Genomic DNA, 11,433 nt, shown 5'->3' on the forward strand with positions numbered 1-11,433 from the left:
CTGCGGAGGGCGGCCCCCCCGCCCGGCCCTCCCCGCCGCAGACAATGGGAGGGTCGCCGCGGCGGGAGGGGCCCGGGGGAGCGGCGTCTCCCGTGGGTGGGAGTTCTCCGCGCCGCGGCCCGCCCGAGAGCAGCACCGTCCTGCGGGGGTGGGTCCCGCCGCACCTTTCTGCTCCACCTGTCCTCCCTGTTCGCGTGGGGCCGAGGGTGCTGCGCCCCACAGCCCGCTGTGAAAGGACAGGTCCCTTGGAGGAAACCAAATCTTTCCTCCTCTGCCTCCTTTCTCAGAGTCCTTCAAGCGCAGAAGATGACGAGGGAGCAGCTCTCACACGGCGCAGCACCCTGCCTTTCTGGCTGGAGCACACCGACTGCCACATGGATCCGGGTTCTTCTTTGTCTGGGGCTTTCCTCTTTCCTAGCAGTCCCTGAGTCATTTGATGAGCATGGACCTCACGGTTCGTTATGACTGACACTTGGCATTTGATGAGACTGAAAGAAACTTGATTCATCTGAAGGCCAAGACGAGCTTTTCCTTATGTTAGGTTGAAGATGGGACACTTGCTTTGTTAAGGGCTGCACCCATCCACAGCTGTGCCATACACAAGGCACTGGGGCCAGGTGGCAAGCACCCAAGAGTACTGCAGGAGCTGTGTGCAGGAGCCAGCACACTGGCAGGTGTGCTCCCCAAGATTCTTTCCATCATTTACCAGCAGTCCTGGCTAACTGGGGAGGTCCCAGAGGACTGGAAGGTAGAAAATGTGATGCTCTTCTACAAGGAGAGCTAGAAGGACGGCCCAGGTAACTACAGAGCTGTCAGTCTGTCCTTGGTGCCAGGGAAGGTCATGGAGCAGGTGCTCTTGAGTGTCATTATGCCACATGTGCAGGGCAACCAGATGATCATGCCCAGTCAGCAAGTGTTCATGAAGGGCAGATCCTGCTCGATGAACCTGATCTCATTCTATGACAAGGTGTCCCTCACCTGGTGGGTGAGGCACAGGCTGTGGGGATTATCTACCTTTACTGCCATAAAACTGTTTCTCATGACATTTTGATGAACACCCCCTGGCCACTGATGGCTTGAGTGGGGGCATGCTGTGAGGGGTTAAGCATGGTGGGCTGGATGGCCAGGCCCAAAGAGTGGTTGTGGATGGAGTTGGACCCAGCTGGCAGCGTCACAAGTGCCATTCCCCAAGGAACCACTTCTGTTTAACATCTTTATCAATGATCTCGGTAAGGAGATACAGGGCACCCTTGGTAAGGTTGTGGGTGACATCAAAATGGGTGAGAGTTTGATCTGCTGGAGGGCAGAGACCAGGACAGGCTGAGATCAGTTGTATGGTGTTCAACAAGGCATAGGGCCAGGTCCTTGCACTTGGCTCACAACAAGCCCATGGAATGCTACAGGCTTAGGAAGAGTGGCTGGAAAGCTGCCTGATGGAAAAGAATCTGGGGGTGCTGATTGACAAATGTCTGAACATGATCCAACAGTATGCTCAGGTGGCCGAGAAGGCCACCAAGGGCATCCTGGCCTGTATTAGGAACAGTGTGGCAAGGAGGACCAGGGAGCTGATCAGCCCTCTGTACTCAACACTGGTGAGGCCATGCATCGAGTACTGGGTTCAGTTCTGGCTTCCTCACTCCAAGAAGGACATTGAGGGCTGGAGCAGGTCCAGAGAAGGGAAAAAAAGCTGGGGAAGGTTCTGGAGAACAGGGCTGATGAGGAGCAGCTGAGGGACCTGGAGACGTTCAGTGTGGAGAAGAGGAGACTGAGGAGAGACCTCACTGCTCTCTACAGGTCCCTGAAGGGAGGTTGATGTGAGGTGGGTGCTAGTCTCCTCTCCCAAGTGACAAGTGATAGAACCAGAGGGAATGGCCCCAAGCTGCACCAGGGGAGGTTCAGGATGGGCATTAGGAAAGGTTATCAGGCACTGGAACAGGCTGCCCAGGGAGGTGGTGGGGTCACCATCCCTGGATGTTTAAAAGCCATGTAGTTGTGGTGCTTGAGCATATGGCTTAGTGGTGGACTTGGTAGAGTAGGGTTAATGGTTACACCTGATGATCTTGGAGGTCTTTTCCAACCTAAATGATTCTATGATGCTATAACTTCTCTCCTGTAAAAGGACTGGTCTCCTCTCCTGTGAAGCTTGCTGTGTTAGGTTCATACAAAAAATCCCACATGATTTAGTAATTAAAATCTAAGTATTTTAAAATTATAATAACTTTTTAAAAAAAGGTTTACCAAGTAATTATTCTCTGAGATTTCTGAACAAAAGGAAGTTCAACATCTTCATCAATGCATCAATGACCTGGATGAAGGGTGAGGGTCGAACCTCTGCAGGTTTGCTGATGATGCAAAACTGGGAGGAGTGGCTGACACCTGTCAGGCTGTGCTGGCCTGTGGTGAGGCCTGGACAGGCTGAGAGCTGGGTGAAGGGGAACCTCATGAAGTTCAGCAAGGTGAATCTGCTTTAGCAGCTGGGTTGGACTAGGTAATTTCCAGAGGTCCCTTCCAGCCTCCTCCCTGCTGAGAATCTGTGAGGCAGGTAGAGGAAATCCAATAAAACAGCTTGCAGAAACTTGGCTTGTAGGGCTCTGTTCACATCATGAAAGGTCCTTGGCTAGCTGGTGGAAATGGGCAGTCTGTATGGCTTTACCTTTCAGTTTCCTTAAAGTCCACCCTGGGTCATTGTCAGGCTCTCCAACTGCTGTGTCCACTGTGGTCACTGATACTCATGAAGGCCTGGGCAGGAAAATCCTGAACAGCTAAAGGATGATTTAAGGTCCTGCATCTGGGTTGGGGCAATCCTGAGCACCAAAACAGGCTGGGCAGGGACTGGCTTGAGAGCAGCCCTGAAGAAAAGGCCTTAAGGGGTGCTGGTGGAGGAGAAGCTCAACATGAGCCAGCAGTGAGCACTTGCAGCCCAGAGAACCAAGCAGAGCCTGGGCTGCAGCAAGAGAAGTGTGGCCAGCAGGGCCAGGGAGGGGATTCTCCCCCTCTGCTCCACTCTGCTGAGACCACACCTGGAGTACTGCATCCAGTTCTGGAGCCTCTATTACAGGAAATATCTGGAGGTGCTGGAAGGTGTCCAGAGAAGGGCCACGAGGATGAGCAGAGGGCTGGAGCTGCTCTGCTCTGAGGACAGACTGAGAGAGTTGGGGTTGTTCAGTCTGGAGAAGAGAAGGCTCCAAGGAGACCTTCTTGTGGCCTTGCAGGATCTGAAGGAGGCTACAGGAAAGCTGGGGATGGACTTTTTAGGGTGTCAGGAAGTGATAGCACTGGAGGGGAATGGAGCAAAACTAGAAGTGGGGAGATTCAGATTGGCTGTTAGGAAGTAATTCTTCCCCATGAGGGTGGTGAGAGACTGGCACAGGCGGAAGCCTCATCCCTGGAGGTTTTTAAGGCCAGACTGGATGTGGCTCTGGGCAGCCTGATCTAGTGTGACATGTCCCTGCCCATGGCAGAGGGGTTGGAACTGGATGATCCTTGAGGTCCCTTCCAACCCTAACAATTCTATGATTCCATGATTGCCTATCTGCTGGGGAGCGTCAGTGTGTTGTGGAAGGCCACTGTCAGGTGCTGCAGAGCACTGTGGCACTGTGCACAGTCCTGGAGCTGCTGAGGTCGAGCACACTGCTGTGCCTGTAACACAGCCAGAGTGTCCTGCAGCTCCCAGTCTGCTGCATGCTGCCATGTGTTGTCAGTTGCTTTCCAGGGCTGCCTGCTGGAAGATGTTGAGCAAATGTAGAGCAGCACAGAAAATGTCAGCCATGGGAGTGTGTAGAAGATTTTTCTCTCTGTTTACATACTGTTGAAAATCATCTGTGTAAACGGATTGAGAGCACTTGGCAGTGGGGCATGGCTAAGGTTGTGACACACAAACTGTTGATTTCTCAATAGCCAGCTGGGCACAGGGAGAGGCACTAGGTGCCATCTCAACAAGGACAGCACAACAAGTCCCAGAGGAAGCTCAGCCATGAGAAAGATGTTGTGAGGACAGGTCCTGTTTCACTTGCTCAGCACTGAGGGCTGGTCAGGGGTCACCAGTGCAGTTCTGCAGTACCTTACATGTGAGGATAGCATCGTCCTCACATGTAAAGATACTTACTCTCCTCCAAAGAAGGCCTGGCAGTGAAAGGCAAATGAGGAAACCAAGTCTCTCTTTTTCCCTTTTTGTTTTTACTTTTTTTTTCTTCAGGTTTCAGAGTTTGGTGTTTGGCCAGCTCTAGAACATTCCCATTTTCTTCTGTCTACCTGCAAGGCAAAATGTCCTTTTCTCTCCCCTCCTTCCCACCACAACAACAGGGCAAGGTGTGAAAAGGAACAAAGGGCACAGGCCCTTGCCTGTCTGGTAAACAAGATGCCAGCTGGGGTCAGAGCACGAAAGCTTCCCCAGACACGAGGTCCTGGCCTCTGCCTGTTATGGTCATAGCCTGGCAGAGGCTTTTCCATTGGGTGGCTCCATGTTAGCTTTAGTGCCCATTGTACCAAGTGACCTCTGGCATTTTGTCTATATACAAGTGGCTGGGGAGCCTGGGGGCTTGCTCAGATCCACCTCGCTCAAATCTGCCTTGCTGTTGCTTGCTCAAGCCCTGCTCACATCTGCTGAAGCCTCTCCTCACTTCAAGCCTTGTCGTCTGGAGTGTCCTGCCTTGCTTCCAGTGCCTGGTCCAGAGCCCTGGGATAAAGCCTGAGCCTGGAACTGGATTACAAACTGACAGTTTCTGGAGCCTGTCAGCAGAGAGAGCAAGCTAGGGACCATCTCCAAATTCCCACTCTAGTCCTCGTGAGTAAACCCTGGCCTGCTCATCTTTTCCTAAGGGTTATTGGTTGGCCTTTGGTTTATAAGAGGGTGAAGATATTTGTGTCACAGCTTTTCCCAGTCTCTGAACTCTCTAAATTGTGTCAAAATTGCCATAAGCACCCTGGAAGAATTCACGACCCAATAGAACCTGTAAATAATTCTATCAGTTTTGTACAGAGTTTTGGAGTGGGGTTTTGGGAAAATAAAAATAACTACATTTTATAATTCCTGTCTCGTTAATTTAACCCAAACTAATACACCACCTCCCTGGACAACCCATTCCAGGGTCTCACCACTCTCATGGTGAAGAACTTCTTCCTCACGTCCAGTCTGAATCTCCCCACTTCCAGCTTTATTCTGCTTTCTGATTGATAAAGCTCTGTCTGTGAGTAGAGGAGCCCCATGTGCAGAACTAGCAGTAGGCAGCCCGTCTGCACCTCACACAGCCCTGGGTTTTGTGCCACCATCACTGCTCCTAGGATGGATTTGAACACCTCCAAAAACAAAGCACTGAAAGCTGGAATCTGTCCATAATACAGATAGAGCAGTCCTTCACCGGGGTTTTTAAAATTAAAACATCAGAGATTATATTTAAAATAACCACCTGCCCTATCATGTTAAAAGGGGGGGGTAATCATCCTTAATTGAAAAGTAATTAATTAAAAGGAAAGTTATTTCTGGCTGCCTGGCACTTATCTTCACCAAATCACAAACCGGTGGGAGCTGGAAGGGACCTCCAGAAATCATCCAGTCCAACCCCCCTGCTTCAGCAGGGCACCCACAGCAGCTTGCCCAGGACCACAATGGCTGGGAGGGGTTAGAAGCTCTCCAGAGAAGGAGACTCCACAACCTCTCTGGGCAGCCTGCTCCAGCACCCTCACACCAAAGGAGTTTGTCCTCTTGTTCAGATGGTACCTCCTGGGTTCCAGTTTGTGCCCATTGCCCTTTGTCCTGTCACTGAGCACCACTGAGCGGAGTCTGGCCCCAGCCTCTTGCCCCCCACAGGTCCTTTAGCTCTTGCTGAGCATTGCTCAGATCCCCTCTGGGGCTGCTCTTCTCCAGGCTCAGCACCCCCAGGGCTCTCAGCCTTTGCTCCTCCCAGAGATGCTCCAGGCCCTTCAGCACCTATATAGCCCCCACTGGATTCTCTCCAATAATTCCCTGTCTCTCTTGAACTGGGGAGCCCAAAATCGGACCCATTACACCAGCTGTGGCCTCTCTGGGGCAGAGCAGAGGGAGAGAAGAACCTTCCTCAACCTGCTGGCCACATTTTTCTTAACGCACCCCAGGACACTGTTGGTTTTCTTGGAGACAAGGGCACACTGCTGGCTCATGGGCAACTTGTTGATCACCAGCACCCCCAGGTCCCTCTCTTGGAATCTGCTTTCCAGCAGGTCAACCCCTCACCTGTACTGGTGCAGGGAGTTATTCCTCCCCAGGGTCAGGGCCCTACACTTGCCCTGGCTGAACTTCGCAAGGTTCACCTCTGCCCAACACCTGTCCAGGTCTCATTGAATGGCAGCACCAACTTCTGCCTCAATTTACCCAGAACAGAAACACATTATTGGTTCTTCTGCCACCCTGATTTCAGCTGTGTGACAGACAGACAAACAGACATGCAGCATACTCCAGTCGGGTGCTTTCTTGTCCAAGGGCATAGAGAAAGCCAAACGGTTGTGGTTTCCGCCATGGTTAGAGCATTAGCAGAGCAGGCTGCCAGCAGACTCAGTGGCATGTGCTTGGCATTGTGAATTACAGCACATTTCAACCAAAAGCTAGGGAAGGAGCCACCTCAGACCACCTTTATCAAGTCTGCCTAGGAAAACCATTCTCTGTACATAGGAAGCCAAACTGCTCATCCTCTGGATGCAATTCTGTGTCCATGCCAGGAGCTGAAGGAGCCAGAGATCACCCCCAGAGCACAGACAGCACCCTGACAGCACCCTGCTGTCTGTGACTCCCCTCACCACTGCTGTCTGCTGTCAGGAACAGTCAGCCACTAACAGCGTGGGAGCAGGACAGCTTGTCCAAGTCGACAGCAAGTGCTGGTTGTGAAAGGCAGAAGCAGCAGCATTTCCCTTGATAACAGCCCTTATCTCCTTTCCATATCTGTTAGCTGGGAGTGAGGGAGTTTAGTGCAGTTCTCATTAACAGCTTGGTGTTGGGGTTCTCAGATATTGAGAGATCTTCTATTTGTTTAGAAGCAATGTTTGCAGGGCACTGTGGAAACATTTGTGCTGGCCTCCAGCTCTCTATGAGCTTGCTTTTTGTGTAATGTATGGCTTGATTCTGAAGCAGGTCAGACACTACCGAGAGCCACTCTCAGCTGCACCCAGGGAGTGCTCAGAGCACCACATGTGTGCCTCTGCCCTGGTGCACAGCTATGCAACGATGGTGTTTGCTCTGACAGAGCCACAACAGCAATTAAATCCCCAGGCTCACATTATGTTCTCAGTTAGGTCTCTCTATTCTGTTCTGTTTGCTTCTGGGTGCAATAGTTCAGTCATGGAGTTAATACAGCCCCCTGGCCAGCACGCAAAGAGGCATCAAAGTGCCAGCCTCACCCAGCAGGTACAGCCAGCCAGGCAGCAAGGCATGGGGAAGATGTGCACCAACTGCCTCAGCAGGGCACAAACTCTGCTGACCCCTGCTTGCCCTCAAGTATGATCCCGGGGTCATCCTAACGTGAATGACAATCTTCTGTGTGTCCAGCTCCTACAGATCTTGACAGGGGCTCAGTCAGCCCAGAGCCATGTGCCAAAGCATTACCTCACAGGGGCCTTAAAATAAGCAAACTTAATCCTGCTGCAGAGAACTTAATGGACAGTGTCTTCATTGCCTTATGGATTTATTGAGGTGTGTTCCCTGCTCCTCTGCCCAAGAAACAGCTGTACCCCAGGGAGCTGTGTTCAGGCCTCCCTGAAAGGCAGCTGAGTCAGCAAAGCCACGGCACACAGTTGGTTATTTTATATGGAGCACCATCTCTCTGTGCCAGGTTGGGAAGCTGAGGTCCATTTTCATCCAGGCAGACCATCACCTCTCTCAACCACAAATCTGACAGGTGATTAATAGTCGAGTTGGAATCGCTGCATAATACAGAAGTTTGTACTTAATTATTCAGCTGCTTTTGTTTGCCACAAAATGATGGCTTTGAGCCTGCAACAAGCTCAAACCAAGTACCCAATTAATTTCCCAGTGCTTCTGTGTGGCCACGAGGGTTGCAAGAGTTCAAACAGCACTTTGCTATTTTCCAAAACCTTTCTCCCTCTTCTCCTCTCCTTTTCTGCTACCATCCCTGCAACACCTTTATAATGAAAAGAAAATAAATGGATAGAGCAAAGCAAGGGTTAGATCTAAGTAAGGAAGAGAGCAAAAGAGACCAAATCAATGAGTCAAACGTGGCACTTCAGAGCACAGTCGAGACTTTCAAAGTGTTAATCTCTATGTTAGGCAAGAGAATAGCCTTTCCTCTTTGTTTTTAAGCTGTTTTATCCAAGAGCCTATCTGACACATTGTGTTGCAGAGCAGGCAGAGGTAAGGCACAATGGCACTGCCATTACTCCTCCTGACACAAAAGATGGGGCAGAGACTCTTCTAGGTTCAGCAGGAACGTCTGCTGAGCGCTGTCTGTGCAGTGCTGCTCCTTGTGCTTAGCTCCTCAATTCTGTTTTTTCTTAGGAGCTGAAGAAGTGATGACAGCACAGAACCTCAGCACAAACCTCTCCCTTCTCGCTGTGAGAGTTTAAGTGACAAGTTGCCCTTACAAAGGGGAGTGAGGACCAGCACCCTGCTGTGAGGATTGCATCCATTTGTCTAACTGGTTCCAGTGACCGAACACCACCAGTCAGAATTGTGTCTACTCTGGCATTAACTCCAACTAAAACCAATATTTGCAAAGGCAAACCACCTAAGAAAGTAATGTAGAGATTATGCCACACAGAGGTGGAAACAAAGCACCTGAAGAGTCAACCCCTACGCTGCAAAGAGCCTTCATCCTCCACCCTTGCCATGAGAAGTGTCCCACTGAGCACTCTGACCCTTCATCTTTGAGTACTTTTAAGTAAGTAGCATACCCCATTGACTTCCTGAGAGCTGTCACCACATAGATGCACAGAGCTGCAAGACTGCTTGAGGAGTCACAGGAAGGACAAGGAGCTCTCCCAAGGTGACTAAAGTACATCACCTGGCCTTTCAGTCCTGACTGGGCTGCTGGATGGTAGGGGACCATTAGTAACCAGGCAGTACAGTCTGGGTAAGAGAGATTCACAGATTCACAGAATGGGTTGGGTTGGAACCAGCGCAGGTTGCTCAAGGCCTCATCCAGCCTGGCCTTGAACACCTCAAGGGAGGAGACATCCACAGCCTCCCTGGGCAACCTGTTCCAGTGTCTTCCCACCCTCACTCTAAAGAATTTCTTCCTCATCTCCAGTCTCATGTCCGCTCTTCCAGCTCAAAGCCATTGTCCCACATGCTGTCACTGCTGGTCCTTGTCAAAAGTCCCTCCCCAGCTCTCCTGCAGCCCCCTTCAGGTACTGGAAGGCTGCTTTAAGGTCTCCCTGGAGCCTTCTCTTCTCCAGGCTCAGTTATCCCAGCTCTCTCAGCCTGTCCCCATAGGGGAGGTGCTCCAAACCTCTTGATCATCTTTGTGGTCTCCTCTGGACCCTCTACAGCAGCTCCATGTCCCTGGGGGCCCCAGAACTGGAAGCAGTGCTGCAGGTGGGGTCTCAGCAGAGCAGAGTAAAGGGACAGAATCCCCTCCCTTGTCCTGCTGGTCACAATGCTTTGGACGCAGCGCAGGTTCAGCAATGGAGATAATGCATGGACAGAGGGTGGGGACTATACAAGAGACATGGCCATGTGCACCAGGAGTGTCATTGCCTACCTGGACAGGCTGGAGAGCTGGGCTGAGGGGAGCCTCACGAAGTTCAAACAGGCTGAGTGTAGAGTTCTGAATCTGAGGAGGAACAACCCTCTGCACCAGTACAGGTCAGGGGCTGACCTGCTGGAAAGCAGCTCCACAGAGAAAGACTTGGGAGTGGAGGTGGACAACAGGATGTCCATAAGCCAGCAATGAGCCCTCATAGCCAAGAAGGCCAATGGTGTCCTGGGGTGCATTAAGAAGAGTATGGCCAGTGGGTGGAGGGAGGTTCTCCTCCCTCAGTACTCTGCTCTGGTGAGGCCATATCTGGAATACTGTGTCCAGTTCTGGGCTCCCCAGTTCAAGAGAGACAGGGAATTATTGGAGAGAGTCCAGTGGGGGGCTATAAAGATGCTGAGGGGACTGGAGAATCTCTGTGAGGAGGAAAGGCTGAGAGCCCTGGAGAAGATGGATCTGATCAATGCCTGAGGGATCTGATCAATGCTCCGCAAGAGCTAAAGGGTGGGAAGCAAGAGGATGGGGCCATAGACAGGTCAAGGGGCAACAAATACAAACTGGAACCCAGGGTTTGTCCCTAGGCAAAACATGAGGAGAAACTTTGGTGTGAGGATGCTGGAGCCTGGGAGCAGGCTGTCCAGAGGGGTTGTGGAGTCTCCTTCTCAGGAGAGATTTCAAACCCCTCTGGCCATTGTGATCCTGGGCAAGCTGCTGTGAGTGACACTCCTTTGGCAGGGGGCCTGAACTGGATGATCCCCAGAGGTCCCTTCCAGCCCCTGCCATGCTGTGATGATGTGGCTGTGACAGAGTCATCTGCATTTACTTCTCATCTCTTGCTCTTCTCCCTGGTAGCTGCCCTGTAAACATCTGAAAAAGCCAACTCCGTATGCAGGCTGCATTGTCCTGGGCAGGATGACCTGTGCTGCTTTCTGGCCTGCAGTGAGTGCTGCACAGGCACTGGACACCAGCCACTTGTGGCTGGATTCCTTTCAGAGCTCCTGCCAGAATTTTGCTCTTCCTCTCCTGCCTTGCAAGCTGCCACACCAGAAGAACATCAATTCACTACCAGTTCTCAGCACTTGGTACCTGTGTATGGGATACTGCTGTGTCAGAGATTTCCCTCTCATCTGCCAGTCCAACACAACAAAAAAGGAATCAGGACAATACCACGATGAAAGGAAGCTGCAGCTGCTGCTTCCAGTTCCCAAGAGGAAGCCTGAAAAGCTGTTGGTACTCCTGGGCCAACCTACACAGGAGACACCTAGGACTGCAGACAACAGATTTCAGGACGGAGTCCTCTCTTCTTTTTCCTTCTTTTCCCTGACACCAGCAACAAGACTGTGCATCATGTGCTACAGCTCTGCTCAGACAGCAAGCATCCTGCCTTAGCAAGGGTTAAGAAGAATCCTTGAGGCCTGTCAGTTACAGCACACCTACAAAACTGACAGCAATGGATCTTGGGTCCCAAACTCCAAGGCCTGTAGTTCAGATTCAGATGTCAAAATTCAGTATCCCCCAAATACCAGAGAGCGTTCATTGGGCAACATTCTTTGCTTGCTAATTTAGAACAAAGGAAGCACCAGGCAAACTTTCCAAACTGGGGTTCAGGAAGATCTGTAAAGCAGCAAACTTCTATCTAACCCCAGAGTCTAGACAGTAACAGCCACATTGGTGTAACATTGGTGTGAATTTCTGTGCTGGTCTGACACCAGACAGAATATGGACCTTGTCCCCAAAGGGGAAATTACCAACACTA

This window comes from Indicator indicator, chromosome 15, assembly GCF_027791375.1.
Source record: "Indicator indicator isolate 239-I01 chromosome 15, UM_Iind_1.1, whole genome shotgun sequence".
In the NCBI taxonomy this organism is placed as follows: Eukaryota; Metazoa; Chordata; class Aves; order Piciformes; family Indicatoridae; genus Indicator; species Indicator indicator.